Here is a 16,673-nt window from a genome sequence, read left to right on the forward strand (position 1 = left end):
AGGCTAAAACATTTTTGTCGTATTTAAAAACAATTCCTTCCACATGTATTACTCAGTATGCCTATACAGAGCACAGATTTACGTCTGACATTATTTAATGACATGCTGTTTGTACATGTTTTTAGTGATTATTATATCATTTTGCTTAGTTTTTCGTACAAAACTTACATTAATATATATAGCTGACCACGGGTATGATGCATGTGACCCAAATTTGCCATTACACATGCGTGTACATTTAATGCGAATTAGCTTCGCTTAGCATTCACAGGAGCTAATGCGAAGTAAATTTAATTCGCATTAAATCGCGATGTAAATTTTAATTCGAAGTAAACTAATGCACATTAAAATCTCCGTGTGAATGCGGTTCAGATTTAATTCACATTAACTTACGTTTAATGCAAATTAAATTCTTTGCCGGAACGAGGCATTACCATCATAAAGGAAAGGGTAACAATAACTCATTTACAATTCAATGTTATCTGAACATTTCTCATAAGTCAAAATTTCACTGGACAATATTTCAACATAAAGTGCTAAACAGCCCCCCCCCCCCCCCCTCCCCTCCAATTTTCTTAGTGCCATGGGCACTCTAAAGGAAGAATATGGTATTCACAATAAGGACATGCTGCCAAACACCATCAGTCTTCTTTTTAAAAAATAAGATTTTTTAAATCTGCATATTAACCAACATTTGACAGGTAAAGAAAATGTGTACCTACCAACACAATATCAATATTGAATGTTATCTGTTCAACAAATACCCACAGAGAGCTAGCAACTGTTCACAACCTAAGGCACAGCTGGAAAAGCAATTTCCCAGGAAATAATTTACTTATTAATAACTGAAATAGTCTGAGTCTCTTTCATTCTTCTACCTAAGCACACATCAAATTCTCTACGTTCATTTCTTTTACACATCATATCATCTTTGATACATGTCTTCATTTTCAACCAATTTCACTGGGAATACACCCTGCCAGCCCTGAGGCCCCTCAATAATGGATTCATTAAAAGGATTAACAAACTTCCCATCTCAATTTCAATTCAAACAGTGCCTGTGCTAGCTTGTTCATCCAGATCTGTAGTTTTTACAAAATATTAATCATGGTTCTGTACATCAAAAATTTATCCCAACCAGTATGTTAAAACATGTACTTACCTACCTACAATATTCTTAATAGCAATGTAGCAAATTTTTTTTTAATGTTTTTGTTATTTCCTTTTCATACGGAAAAAAAATCTAATCAAACACAACACAAGGTAATTATTATTTTTACAAGTATCTCACTTCAGTCACACACTGGACAGACAAATATTAACATGAAACATATGTTGTACAGTACCTGGTAATTTGAAAATAAATGGCTGGCATCAATACCACCACGATTATGTGCAAGTCAAGATCCACTGTTTTTTTCCCCGAGTTGAACACTTTATGGCCTTTTTGGGTGCAGGGTATCAACACCTGTCGCAAAATGGAGAGAAAAAAACACGCCACAATGAAATGTCCATTCATCTAATGTCCATGCACTAATCATACATTCTTCACTCGATATGAAGGTTCTCTGATTGACTGCAATTGAGTCAGAAGTATAGCTCCAACCCCCGATTGATTTTATACTTTCCCATGCAAGAGGGGGGAAAAAAAGACTGAAACTTTATCGAGATGCTCCTGTATCATGATCCTGTAATATTCAGCACATCACAGGGTAAAACTGTAACGTTCAGCTCATCACAGTGGGAAACTGTCTGAGATCACAGTTTATAAACTGGCACTGAGTGTCAATTTTTTTTAAGTGTGTATCATTAATATACCATTGTTTACAATACATTAATGGTAGAGCTTTGGAACAGGATATATCTATGTCATAATAGTTCCCTGTAGCCATTTCTAGTGGAAGGAAGAGGCTGGCAAATCCTTTTCCTGATTGCAGGGTAGGATAACAGAGACAATATTCTATGGACAAAGAGGACATCTATTTACTTTATTCAGGTCCTATCTGTCTGCTCCAACATACAAAATATGTTTACTTTTCAAACTTAAGGCAAAAAATTAACTTCTCTATTGTGCCTTGTACAGTTATATCACCTCTGGGGGAAAACTTCAAAATAAATATCATCCTGTTACAAGTATCAGCCTGAAAGGCATTTCTGTCCATACCGTAAAATACTGCTTTCTTCAATAACTCTAGAATAATGCACTCAGAAAATATAGTTTGCCAGTGTTCAAATATACATGGACAAAAGCGTTCACTGTTGTTCTTGCTCAAAATGGAGACAATGTTCAGTTTACCTCTTTTCAATCTCCATGCTATTTACAGTTGCCCTGACTTACCACATCGGCCACATGACAGACTCTAACAAGTCCCACATACACGGACACATCCTGCTGGATTATAGAAAATGTCTACATACACTTGCCATCAAGGTTATCTCCTTATACCCTATGTCTGCTTGGCATACTGACAACAAACTACCAGCTGAATATTGCAAGTTTACCTTTCCATGTACTTGTATTATACTGTCTAATTAATGCTGTCATAAATAATATTTAATTAAACACACACCCAGGCAGGTAACAAATACACACAAGGTCTGCCAAGCCAATTAGTGATGGGATCCCCTAATATTATTACTTGCTTCTTCCCAAACAGGTGTTTATCACATTTTCAAATCCCAATTTTCATTCACTTGTAGCCCCTAAAAAGTCAATTCACTAATAGAAAGTCCAAATATCCTCATAGTTCAATCAAGACTCACCCAAGCATGGAAATAGACAATACCATCATGTGCTATCCCATATTTCTGTGCTGTCCAAACACAATGCATGAAATAACGAACCTAAATCAATACTATTGATTTACAAAATAATAATTTCCCCCCTTCAACCTCTGACAACACTGTACATATTTAATGACTTGCAATGGAGGCTTGATTTGCATCTATACTGTGAGGTGTTATGTTTCAGATTCAATACCACTCCTAACATTTCACATGCATTATTAATGCACATGTACTGGTAAATGAAATGGATAACATAGTACCAACAGACCATAACACTAAACCATTCAATTAGTCGGAATCTTGCTGCTTTTGGTTTTGTACAGAAATTTTCAACACATATTGACCTTTAAAGGTATAGATCTCATCACACTGCTTTTTTGAAACTGACATTGCATGCACCATCATTATGCAAGGATCTAAGATTTTTTATTTTCTATAAATTCTATTTTCACAAAGATCTAATGACTGTTGGTTAGTATGTTGTTTTGCATCTTATTTGATAATTTCCACTCATACAAAGATGTCGTCAATTTCTGATGAAGTGCCACAAATTTTGATGTATATGTGAAGTGCTTACGGTTGTAGCAGTCAGGGTTTTTTAACATGCCAATGTCTACTGCGACACGGGACCTCCGTTTTTAAGGTCACATCCAAAAGGTTTTCACTACTAATGTTGCATGGTTATTGGCAGAGGAAAAGTTACTACTACTAAATGTTATATATGTCTTAGGTTTCCCCTCGGTTGCAAAGCGAGCACCCAATCCACCACATCACCAGCAATGACTCTGTAGACAAACGTACATAATGCAATGTTTTATCATTTCATACAATTGCCTTGCAACTCTACATTTCTACATGCGCTTTATTTCGGACTAGGATAAAAATGACCTAGATCTTGCATTTAGGCATATTGTATCTACAGTACAACCTTATTATAATGACATTGCAAGGATAATCTTCATACAAAGCCTATAACTGAAATTTATGTTCTTTTTGGAATATAAAGTTTTACTTATTACTACATAAAGGTATCAAAGGACAAACTGATGTGTAAAAATCCCCTTCTAATCTAATACAGTCACATAAAGAGATTTTTTTTACACAATTAAAACTGACAAAGCATCACAGACAGTATAACTGATTCTGGAAATGAAAGCACATTACACTTGTCATTTTGTATACTTGTGACCGATACAATCACTCCTTTGAACATCAGTTTATTACAGAAATTTTGTTATTTCCTATTTATGTTTTGTACAGGTCCAATAACTAGCCCTACATATAACACACACTGTAGTTCAGTACAGAGAGGAGTCGTATCTTAAACTGTATGATGTTATAATAAACTCTTTTATTGATAAAAAAAAATTGTCCTAGAACTGATAGGCACATACATGTTAGTAGTTTTGTGTATTAGGTCAGAGTGTATCAGTAGTAGTGGCAAACTACACATCAGGTTCGAATTTCGTAACGTTTGATAGACAAGTTTTAAAGAAATTAATTTTTATATTTTACGTTTTTATTCAACGGGATTGTGATCCAATGGAAATGCGGTAAAAGTAAGATGTCTGAATAGAGGCAGTCGACGAGCCTCGATCGCTGATTGTGTAAACAAAAATACTTCGTTGATTTTGTAATGATTATCTTATGAAATGTACAACAGAAGATTAATACGATCCCTTGTTACACAAACAAATTTATCCATGTAAGTAATAAAGCTTCTTACTACAATGTCCATACATATCTGGTATATTTTAGTTCACCTCAAGTTTGTAAAATTTGCCTTTAAAAGTCATACCAAACTGTAATTAAGGAGAAAGTGCAATATTTTCTCAAGTTCACTTTATGCTCTTATCTAAAAAAGATCACTTTCAGTTCATTAAACACTACTCTCATAAAATGTTATGATGCACCAAGATCTCTTTCTGCATGCTTTGTGACAAGCTAGTCTAATTAAGCTATCTTTGATCACTGTAGGTACCATTATATGCAGGTACATCACAAATGACATTTAACTTCATCACTAGAGGATGACATAACCTTAATCGAAGCTAACATGCCAATATTACCTGAATTCCTCTCAAATCTGTCTTTTTTTCAGAGTTCTGGTCTTTATAAATCCCCGACACATGAGAACTTATTTCAAATCTATCTTCATCTGTAAAGAAATGTTCTGTTGTACAATTCCAAAAGCCTCGACTTATTAATATTCATTCATTTACACCTAACCAGGGAATACTCAAAACAGAGGATATATTCAAATTTCACAAAGGCAATGGGTGTACAAAGAAATATCTATAATGTTGTCTTGTTTACAAAATGTGTTTGTAGGTAAAGCTTCCTGCCTAACTTCCTTGTGCAGCTGAATTTAACAGGACATTTTGCTTTACTGTGTTTCCTGTCTAACATAGGTTTAAACTAGATTGTAAACCATGTACCTGAGCACCTAAACTGTATTATATCTTGTGATAATCTCATAAACAACTGGGTCATTAACAGGAACATTACATTCCCTAACACAATATATACATTCTCTAACACAATATATACATTCTCTTACACATATAAAGTTCTTAGGACCTTTAGATACAAGAACATATTAAGCTATCTTCCAATTTTCCTATATTCATTCTAAATTCCTTGCTGTGGTACTAATAGAATGTATGACATAAAATACATGTAGTTAACATTTGGAAAAAGTACTACGATTTTACAATGAACAGGACAAATGCAACCACTTTATTATATATTGCATGATTCCCTCCCGACACGACTACACACAGACAAATTAATCTATTGCAATATGGACAATTATCTTAATAACCACAAACTATTCCCAGCCATATGAAAATCCCATGCCCAAATGAATGAGTTCTGATAATTTTATGCAAATTTCTGCAAACACAAATGATGAAGTGAGTTGTCCCCTGAAATAGTTTATAGTACTATGATGTCATTAGCTGAATTCATGTTTAATTAATATGGAGTTATAATGTAATTTACAAGTAGAATAACACAAGTATGATTATAGTATGTTCCATAAGCCCAATCAATACGCATTAATTTGATCAACAGATAATAACAGTAACCTTTATTAATACAAATAAACTCTTATGAATAAAAGTTAATCTGACTTGTGTTTTCATGTGCATAAATATCAACATAACTACGATAACTGTACAAACTATTCCTATAAATCAATGTGAAGCATTTATTTTCTAATATCCTGAAATTATGAACCGAGTAGTGTGTGTATAGCTATTTACAGAATTTTTGGTTTACAACAGATTACTGACACTGAAACAGAGAAGTGTTCTGTACAGATATAATTCATGTATTCCTGGTCTATGTAACAATTGCTGTCTATCTGGCTAGTACACCAGCATAAGGCTGTTAATGGGTTCAAGTCCTTGATAGGTTGACTTGTATTCTTAGTAACATTTCAATAAATCTGTATCCCCTCTCCACCCCACCCCCCCTATTTTAAGTGAATTATACAGTATTCAATCATAAATTCTACTGCACAAATACAAAACTTGTAATGGGCGTGTGCATGTTCAAAACACTGAAGGTGAACTGATTCAATCTTGTGGGCAAAAAGAAATAGAAAACCATCAGTTTGTGTAAATTAGTTATGGAATCTCTCAAACCAATTGTAATATCAAAAGTAGTTTAGGTTAAACTGCACATGTAAGTTTGCTCCGCCTTGGCCTATGTCAATGTAACAGTGCAATTGTGCCCTTACGGCCAAAAAAAAAAATTAATAGTTTCTCAGGCCAAAAATTTAAAATTTTGATGAGGCAGACAGGTATTGTTCTTTTTTTTAACTCGGCTGTAGCATGAGTTGTTACCTTTTCTTTCTCATATATACAATAAGCAATAGAATATGGAATTTTTATATTTATAAAACTGTCATAGTTTCACACATTACTTACTATTAAATGTATTCTGTTATTCTTAAATACCTGCACATAATTACATTCAATAATTATTTGAACAAAAGATTCTTACAATCCTAAAATTTTTACATAAATATTCATAACAAAAGAGTCACCTCATTTACATAATAAGTAAACAAATATACAGTCAAAACTGCCATAGCGACCCACTGTATTTAGCAACTCACTGTCGTATGTGACCATAAAAAGTTCCCCCCAAGACGTTACTCTATATATTGTACCTGTATTAACCGACCACCTGTCTGACGCGACCAACGACCATGATTTTTACAACCTTTTCGTGTATTTTCATGAAATTTTACCTCTATTTAACGACTGTACATTTTTCGATTACAACGTGATTACTACTTTCAATTTCGGTTGAGCCGACTATTCTGGGAATTATCGCCCCTAACACTTTCGTTTTCAAACGCACGACTATTCTGGGAATTATCGCCCCTAACACTTTCGTTTTAATACGCACAGTTTGGTGATGATCTTGTTTAGTCGGCCCTCTGAATAAATTATTATACCCAAGCTGTCAACATGCAGTGTCATGTGTGGTTAATTAATAAAACACGAGTTGTTGTTTATTTAAAAAAATCAAGGATCAGGGAATCAAGGCCGGTGTATTTGAAGGTGTGAATTTCGACAAACTTTAAGAAGTGCCGAGTAGGCTAGATCGGAAATGAAAATCTACCACTTGTCATACCATTATGTTCAACAGAGTAAAAAAAATTACCCGATTGCGATATAAATCAGGTAAATATTGTGCTTAGGACTGAAATTTTAAACGGAATATTCGCAGTTTTCCTGCATGAGATACTCGATGTTTCCAGAATAATGACCGGAACTAGTGGCTCACTTCGACATGTCCCGAGTATTTGATACGTCCGAGTTCAATAAAATTGTCTGCATTAGTTCTAAGCTTAAAAAATTTGCTGTGCACGTACAATGGATATTGTGATTTATTTAATGTTTCTCAAATTGAATAACATTTTTCCAGCATGTATTGTACAAAAGGAGACGCAACACTTCACCATTTGCTTTCTTACCACACGCATTGCATTTTTTAGTTACACTGTACAAGTAGGCTATACATAAATACCCTTTACAACAAAGTGTTTATAAGTTTTAGAAAATTTACATGCAGTTCATAAATAATTTTTAAATCTCATGTAAATGTGTAATATGAAATGCATGCAAAGTTTATCATTCTTAAATAGATTAAATGTAATTTTTGATGAATAAAAAATTATGATACAACCCATTGTATTCTAGATTTTTAACTACAGTGTATTAGTAATTTTATTTTACAACTATTAAAACCATACTTGATATTCTTAATGATAAATTCCAAATACATGTAGTCATTTTCTCCATTGTACAAATTATTTGCGAAATTTTATCCATTAACTGCGGACAATAGACAACCTGTATTAAGAGACCACCTGTCATATGTGACCCTTTTCCCATTCTCCGTTGGACGGTCTCTTAATACAGGTTTGACTGTATAGGGGGGGGGGGGGGGGGATCCAATGCAGTATCTTTTTAACGGATGCAGGGTTCGAAATTACCTCATGTCCGTAAGTCCGAGACTAGTAAAAAACGTGTCGGACTAGTAAACTCTCTATATCACCAGTCCGTACGGACTAGTGAAAATCCGGAAATCAATGATTTTAGCAAGATTTGTCCGAGTCTCTTAGATGTTTGAACTTATGGTCGATTACCTGCATTGTTGAGACCGCCGTTCTTCAAACGAGCACAAATTCTTGCCGATTCCGAACTCCGAGTACGCATCACGAGAACGGGTTCGAGGTGCAAGAACTGCAAGTAGTGTGATCTAAGAACTAGCTCATGTTCTTGTCATTCGCGACTCTAACATAGGAGTTCGTAACATTATAGCTGTAAATTGAGCGTTGACAGTGGTATAGTGCGAGTAGCGCACGTAACTCTAGGTAGAGAATGCCTCTTGTTGTCAAAGGCGAGTCAAGGATTCTTTCCCAGCCACAACCTCTTCCTAGTGACCTCATACAACATTATGCACCATCGTACTCTTGCTTTCTTTTATTTCGTTTGAGTCAAACACAATTCAGAGTGTATATGTTAAACCAAAACAAGTCATTTGATTTCAGCAAATTACTGATTCTGTTTTCAGGTACAAAGTTATAAGCAACATTGTCACCCTCTAGAGGAAATTTTGTTCGCCAAGTGCTCTATGAAGATTTCATCACTGAAGCCAGTAAGCTAGTACCATTATTTAGTCACCATAGACTGGTCATCGTTAGATACCCATGGTTGATTACTCTTCATTCCTCTCTCTATCACCTGTATGTTCATTCCTCTCTCTAGGTTCCTCTCTCTATCACCTGTAGGTTCCTCCCTCTCTATCACCTGTAAGTTCATTCCTCTCTCTATCACCTGTAGGTTCCTCTCTATCACCTGTCGGTTCATTCCTCTCTCTATCACCTGTCGGTTCATTCCTCTCTCTATCACCTGTAGGTTCCTCCCTCTCTATCACCTGTAGGTTCACTCCTCTCTCTATCACCTGTAAGTTCACTCCTCTCTCTATCACCTGTATGTTCATTCCTCTCTCTATCACCTGTAGGTTCACTCCTCTCTCTATCACCTGTAGGTTCCTCCCTCTCTATCACCTGTAGGTTCACTCCTCTCTCTATCACCTGTAGGTTCCTCCCTCTCTATCACCTGTATGTTCATTCCTCTCTCTATCACCTGTATGTTCATTCCTCTCTCTATCACCTGTAGGTTCCCCTCTCTCTCTCTATCACCTGTCGGTTCATTCCTCTCTCTATCACCTGTCGGTTCATTCCTCTCTCTATCACCTGTAGGTTCCCCTCTCTCTCTCTATCACCTGTATGTTCATTCCTCTCTCTATCACCTGTAGGTTCCCCCCTCTCTCTCTATCACCTGTAGGTTCCCCCCTCTCTCTCTATCACCTGTAGGTTCACTCCTCTCTCTATCACCTGTAGGTTCCTCCCTCTCGATCACCTGTATGTTCATTCCTCTCTCTATCACCTGTAGGTTCACTCCTCTCTCTATCACCTGTAGGTTCACTCCTCTCTCTATCACCTGTAGGTTCCTCCCTCTCTATCACCTGTATGTTCATTCCTCTCTCTATCACCTGTAGGTTCCTCCCTCTCTATCACCTGTATGTTCATTCCTCTCTCTATCACCTGTCGGTTCATTCCTCTCTCTATCACCTGTAGGTTCCTCCCTCTCTATCACCTGTAGGTTCACTCCTCTCTCTATCACCTGTAGGTTCCTCCCTCTCTATCACCTGTATGTTCACTCCTCTATCACCTGTATGTTCATTCCTCTCTCTATCACCTGTAGGTTCACTCCTCTCTCTATCACCTGTAAGTTCATTCCTCTCTCTATCACCTGTAGGTTCACTCCTCTCTCTATCACCTGTGGGTTCAGGACCGTCAATCTGATAAACAGACCCTTCCCATTTGGGAAAACCCCCAATTTACTTATCTAGAAATTCCCAATATCACAAACTGTTACATTGTGTGTATTAAAAAAAGTTAAATCGTGTTAGTTTCGTTTTACTTATAACTTCTCGCGCATTTTCAACAAGTGACTTTGATTCAATTCAAATTACATGAGTTCAATGTCACGACATGACCTCTGGTCAGAAGCATCCTTTGTGCCAAGAATGTGTTTTCAAATGTCTCTTCATTAACAAGTTATAGCTCAGATATATAAAACTTGATTTTACAGGTGACTTTGATCTAGGAGATATGATATTTATTAGGAACCCCGTCATAGGCAACCTTCAGACCAAATCCGGGATTTCTAAAGTGTCAGGATTACGGAATGATGATAGGGGCTTCACAATCACTTCAAATGATAGCTAACCATTTAGAAACTCATTGAGATGATGAGCCAGTCTTTTGATTTTCAGTTTTGGGATGTTTATTACTTTACACAAATGATTGAAATGAATATATTAATAAAGCGTATATGTGTTATAATTGTTGTTTTTTACTGACTGTTAAAACTAGCTTGACCACCAGCATATATTGTACGAAATTTCGTTGCCATCCACTTGAGAAATGGGACGTCTTAAACTGACATTACAACAACTATATTTAGAACTCTTCAACCATATACATCTTCCAGATGCGAGTAAACATACTGCTCCTTCAACAAAGTTTGGTAGTAAATCAAGATAAATTATATGCTTTGTAGATCTGAAGATTAATGTAAAAATAGCTTAGTATCCAAGTACTAGGGTTGAAACAGTTTATTACATTCAATTCGAATTGCAGTTCAAAATGTGTTTCTTTTAATACAATACATTATAGTTTGGGGTTTTTCCCCCATCAGCAACAGCATATTTTTTAGAATTTCTATTTTGATCAAAATTTGATTTCATGAAAACTACTAAATACTAAACTTCTTTGAACTTCATTTATAATATTTTCACATTACTTGGGACTTTATAATGTAGACAAGGTTACGTTTACCACCCAGTATTATTCATATGAAGTTAGATTTAAATTCAGACTACTAATACTTTCTTTTCATTTGGACTATGTTTTTCAAACCTACAAACTCTGTCGGAATAAGTAGATTCTATACAACCATGAACTTACCTTTACATCGTTAATTCTTCAGGAAGCAACCAGCATTTTCAAGGAAGTGAGCTCTTGATCTAAAATGAAAATGTAATGCATTTAATCATCATTAAATTTCATCTTTACTGACACAAAGATCATCATCATGTTAAATCAATACTGTTGTGTTCCCACGTACAATTACCAATACAATATTTAGAATCTTAGTACCTATAGATTTGAATTTCACCAAGCAATAAAGAAATCTTTTAAGCACTTAATTAATAGCACTATATATAGATGAAAATTGACAGAGACTGTTAGATTCAATAAGGGGTAAGAAAAGATACATTTTTTGAAACAGACAAAGAGACAGAAAATAACAAGACCAACATTTTTAGATAAACTATTTTATGGGACCAACTGACTGCAATTTTGGATGAGAGCAGATATAAATACATGTCAGCGATTTTTTTCTACCCACTGGTACTGGTACCCATTCGATTGGGAAAAATAGCGTCAAAATCGAACAAATTGAGACTTTTCTACAAATGTTTCAACAAATGATTTTAACTAAAAGAAAAGAAAAAAAGAGAACAAAACAAGAACTATTCATCTCTTTACAAACTTTTTACGGTAATATTTGCTGTTGTGAGACATAAGGAATCGTTGTAAGATTGTTTTAGAATCGCTGCAGCTCTACAAAACACACGCACTGCCATGATCTGTACTTTCGATTTAATACGGGAAGTGAACATTTTAGTTAACTTGTACAACGTTTCAGACTAAGTAAATTACGATGTCAGTGGTCTATTTTTCGGAAAGTAAGTTGGGAATTTTTAATCTCAAAATTGGGAAAAATCAATGGGTTTTGGCACTGGGAATGGTACCGTTTATCGGTACCAGTTATATAAGAAAAAAAATCGCTGCATGTCCTTATTATGTTCCCCAAACAAAGTTTGGGAACATATTGTTTTTACTCTGTTTCTTATTATTATTATTATTTTTATTATTCTTTTTCTCCGGTACTTTTTTGTCCGGTAGTGTTCTCAAAAACTACAAAAGGGATCGATATGAAACTTTCCAGGATAATAGTATAGCGTTTGTAGATGTGCATAGTGATAGTCATTTTGTCTGCACGTGCATGCACGCGCGCGCACGCGCACTGCAATTTTGGTACAAAAAATGGAAAATCAGAATATTAAAGGGATCGATATGAAACCTGAATAGGATGATAGTATATCATTTGTAGATATGAAAAATGATAGTTATTTTGTCTTCACGCGCACGCATGCGCGTGCATTACAAAATTTGTACACTAACTTTGGAATCAGTCTAACTTTTTTGTTGTTCATTGAAATGGCTTGATATTCATATCATAGGTAGATATTGAGACCCTTAACTGATTTTCATGGTCAAAATTACCAATTTGCACGCGCATGCACGTGCGCTTCATTTTGATTGGATAGTACTAAAACGTCTGTAACTATCTTATTTACGAAGCGAATGAGATGATATTCACAGCATACGTAGACAATACGTGTATCTATATATTGGTGTAATAAAAAAGGCCAACTAACACGCGCATGCGCGTGAAACGTTTTTCAAATGTTCAGTTTTTAAAGGACAATAACGTTTTTGTTTTTCATCAAATTCTATTGATATTAATGGTTTAGATGTGTCTTGGTACTCCTTACAAATTGCTGTGGTTAGAATTACTGCTCAGCACGTGCATGCACGTGTGCTGAATTCTGATTGGACGATTTTAAAATCGCTATAACTTCCTTATATTTGGTGGAAACGTTATGAAATTCACACTGTGGGTATATGATACACATGCCTGTTGAACGACATCAACCAAAATTCGGAATCATACACGCGTGTGCGTGTATAACGCTTTCTTTCATTTTTTGGTACTGAAATGACCATACTGAACGTACTACATGTAATTAAAGGCTAAAATAAAATGATTTTTTGCTATAGATTCACGAGGACATCGCTTTTTAATTGGGGGAGGTTTGGGGAACATATGTAACGGTCCCCGTTACAATTAGAACTAGTTTATTTTATTTTTATGTTTACCGTGTTGGAAATATATACATAGTAAAAACTTTTGATTTGAAAGGGTGGAAAATTATACAAATATGGCAAAAAAGCAAGGCAGAAACCTGGAACTTCATAAAATTAATAAACATTTGCTTTGTATCTAATAAATTATTTTTCTGGGCTAACAAACCAGCCATTTTAGGCAATCTACAATATAAGTCCACTTTCATCTTGGTTACCCTCATAGATGATCAATTTTCACAAGTTATGAAACTATCCAAAAACAAGAGGCCCATGGGCCACATCACTCATCTGAGTCACCTTGGCCTATATCTTACTGTGGCCCCAACCTACCCCTGGAGGCCATGATTTTTACACACTTGAATCTGCAATATGTCAGAAAGCTTTCATGTAAATGTCAACTTCTTTGGACCAATGGTTCTTGAGAAGAAGATTTTTAAAGATTTTCACTATATATTTCTATGTATAACTTTGATCCCCTAATGTAGCCCCAACCTACTCCCTGAGGCCATGATTTGAACAAACTTGAATCTGCACAATGTCAGGAAGCTTTCATATAAATGTCAGCTCTTCTGGCCCATTGGTTCTTGAAAAGAAGATTTTTAAAGATTTTCTCTATTTATTCCCATGTAAAGGGGGGGGGGGGGGATGATTTTAACAAACTTGAATTTGCACTATGCCAGGAAGCTTTTAAGTAAATCTTAGCTCTTATGACTCAGTGGTTCTTAAGAAGAACATTTTTAAAGATGTTCCCTGTATATTTCCATGTAAAACTTTGATCCCCTATTGTGGCCCCAACCTACCACTGGGGACCATGATTTAATAAACTTCAATCTGCACTATGTCAGGAAGCTTTCAGGTAAATCTCAGCTCTTCTGGCTCAGTGGTTCTTGAGAAGATTTTTAAATCACCCTACCCTAATTTTGCATTTTTGTGATTATCTCCCATTTGAAGGGGGCATGGCCCTTCATTTGAATAAACTTTAATCCCCTTTACCCAAGGATACTCTGTGCCAAATTTGGTTGGAATTGACCAAGTGGTTCTGAAGAAGATAAAATTGTGAAAAGTTTACAACAACAACGACAGACAATGGACAAATTTTGATCAGAAAAACTCAGGTGAGCTAATAATGACGAATTTAATTATTATGCATATCAAGTATCAAATAGCATTTTAATAGGAGTTATAGAATCTGTTTTTAAAATGAATCAGAATGCTTTCTTTATTCTTTTAATATATAGGTGACCAGAATGATTAATTGTAATTATGATAGTAGCTTAAAGAATTATGAATGTTAAAAGCCTAGTGGGTATTGGAATTGCTATTTTAATTGCTATTTTGCACTCCCATCCACCAAATTATACAAACCCCCAAACATCTTATAACAAGGGGGGAATTGTCCCATCATTTCTAAATTTCTGCAGCAAACACTGAAATAGTTGCCACGCTCCTCAAAACACATAAAGTAGTACAGAACTTCAAGTCTACTTGTAAATATATTCTTTATATGGAAATGTAAAGATGGGAAAAGTTTGGACACAATTAATTGGCAGGTCTTTCTGGGAGAATAACAAAATCCTCTCATTGAAGAAGTGAATCTGGAACTGGTGGAACAACGGTGCAGATGAAATCAAAATGGTGGTGTTTAAACAGGTTGGGAACACTTCCCATATAGCGAGATATTCTCGCAAAAACATGATTATCCCTCTCTAGTGATAGTAAATTATCCCGTACAACCAAGAAAAGGACATGTGGAGTATATATCTTCGTGTTTCACGTGAAAAGAAGAAAAACCGCTAAAATGTCCGATACTTCTGCAAGTATATTAATCAAAACAAAAACACTCACGATGTGCATTGAATTTTAGCTCCCTTCCCTCTCATGCAGCAACATTGATATTAAATTTCTTTGACTGTGTTGTAAATTTTATAGAGACAGTTTGTGTCATGTTGAGTGTGTGTCGCTCTTATTTAGCATTACACGGAATTTGCCATTATTTTCAATAAAGACCAAAACATATGTTAAAGGACACATCTCATGTTTTCAAAGTATACAATATTACATGCATTCTGTCTTCGCCGAAATTTTGCGATAATTAACCACAATACAGACTTAAATCTAAGCCCCGATTTCAAAAAGTCAAGTTAATTAGGTAGGTAGTCACGTGGTACAGTGACGTCACACACGCCCTTCGGATTGTGAAAGTACTGCGAAATATTATTAAAAATTCAACTTTCAGGGGCCTAATTTATTTACCATGGGCAACATTTAAATCGATGTTGACAAATTGTCCGAGTTTTATATGTGTTCGCCACCAGTACACACATATAACGATGTAAATATCCAAATATAGCGAGTAAAGCGTGTATGAAATTGGCAATATTGTGAGTAAATAATGTTAAATACGGGCCGCTGTCTACAAACTGTTTGGGGATGTTATTCCTTTGTACATTTGTAATTGGCGCTGTTTTTCTAAAATAAACAGTGCAATCATTATTTGTTTTTGGATTAGACAAATTATGATGCGTTAAATTGTTGACAACTAGGCCCTATGCCAAGCTATTGTCACGTGTGCATTTCGGAAAGAAAGAAAAAGACAACACGCACACAAATCAATAAAAATATTCAAATTTAAAGTGGTAATCACATCTTATTTTGATAAAGCAATCTCATTACTATTTTTGAATTGTGATCTGCACGTCTTTAGGAAGTACGAAGTGGGAGCACGGCGTTATAGCCTACTGACGCACTGAAAGATGCTACGAGTTCAATAAGGAAATCATTTTATAATTCAATTTAAAATTAGGAAATACAATATTCTATTATTTGTATAATTAAAAGTTCAATTATTTTGTATCTTTAATTTTTGTTGTTGTAAATCTACCAGTTGGTAGAAGTTACATTGTATCGTCGATATATGTTGTTACAAGGTGAAGGTCAGTTGATCTGAGTGTGTATTGAATTTGAAGAGCAAAACAGAATGTATGCTATAGGCCTACCATGCAGTGCTTATAGCTTCGATATATCCATTTTCTCGCAGTTTATCAGGGTCTCTGTCCAAGCGGCGTTTGAAAAGGTGACTGGGTGTGTTTTTTAAGGTAAAGTTCTTGCTCCAACAAAAAAATTATCCACGTCTTTTTTCTCGTACCTTCCTTCGAAAAATTGAAAAATACTCAGTCTAAATCCTTTCTATCGACAACTAGTACACCCGAGCAAGGCACAAAACATCTTAATGTATTATTATTTACAAGCCGTTAACGTGATAATTGGTTTTTTGTCCATTAAATCTAATCTGTTT

At 35.2% G+C, this 16,673-nt stretch overlaps 1 protein-coding gene and 1 long non-coding RNA gene across 8 annotated transcripts in view; one reads left to right on the top strand and one right to left on the bottom strand.

Annotated features, from left to right (window-relative positions):
• LOC125683137 (serine/arginine repetitive matrix protein 2-like) overlaps positions 1-16,673 on the bottom strand; it is a 32,424-nt gene that overhangs the window by 14,844 nt on the left and 907 nt on the right. Inside the window, exons 2-5 of one of the 7 annotated variants that reach the window (XM_048923969.2) lie at positions 11,348-11,406; positions 4,857-4,945; positions 3,365-3,572; positions 1,347-1,468 (exon numbers count right to left, since the gene is read on the bottom strand). The gene's annotated coding sequence lies outside the window, so the exon portion shown is untranslated. Of the gene's footprint in view, positions 1-1,346; positions 1,469-2,338; positions 2,508-3,364; positions 3,573-4,856; positions 4,946-11,347; positions 11,407-16,374; positions 16,523-16,673 lie in introns of those variants that run through there. The other 6 variants (XM_056140506.1, XM_048923968.2, XM_056140505.1 and 3 more) reach the window with 6 other exon arrangements.
• Positions 4,450-11,081, top strand: LOC130046904 (uncharacterized). Its single transcript, XR_008795968.1, has 2 exons — positions 4,450-4,492; positions 10,470-11,081. It is a non-coding gene; the product is annotated as an uncharacterized LOC130046904 (long non-coding RNA).

Source organism: Ostrea edulis, chromosome 6 (genome assembly GCF_947568905.1).
Source record: "Ostrea edulis chromosome 6, xbOstEdul1.1, whole genome shotgun sequence".
In the NCBI taxonomy this organism is placed as follows: Eukaryota; Metazoa; Mollusca; class Bivalvia; order Ostreida; family Ostreidae; genus Ostrea; species Ostrea edulis.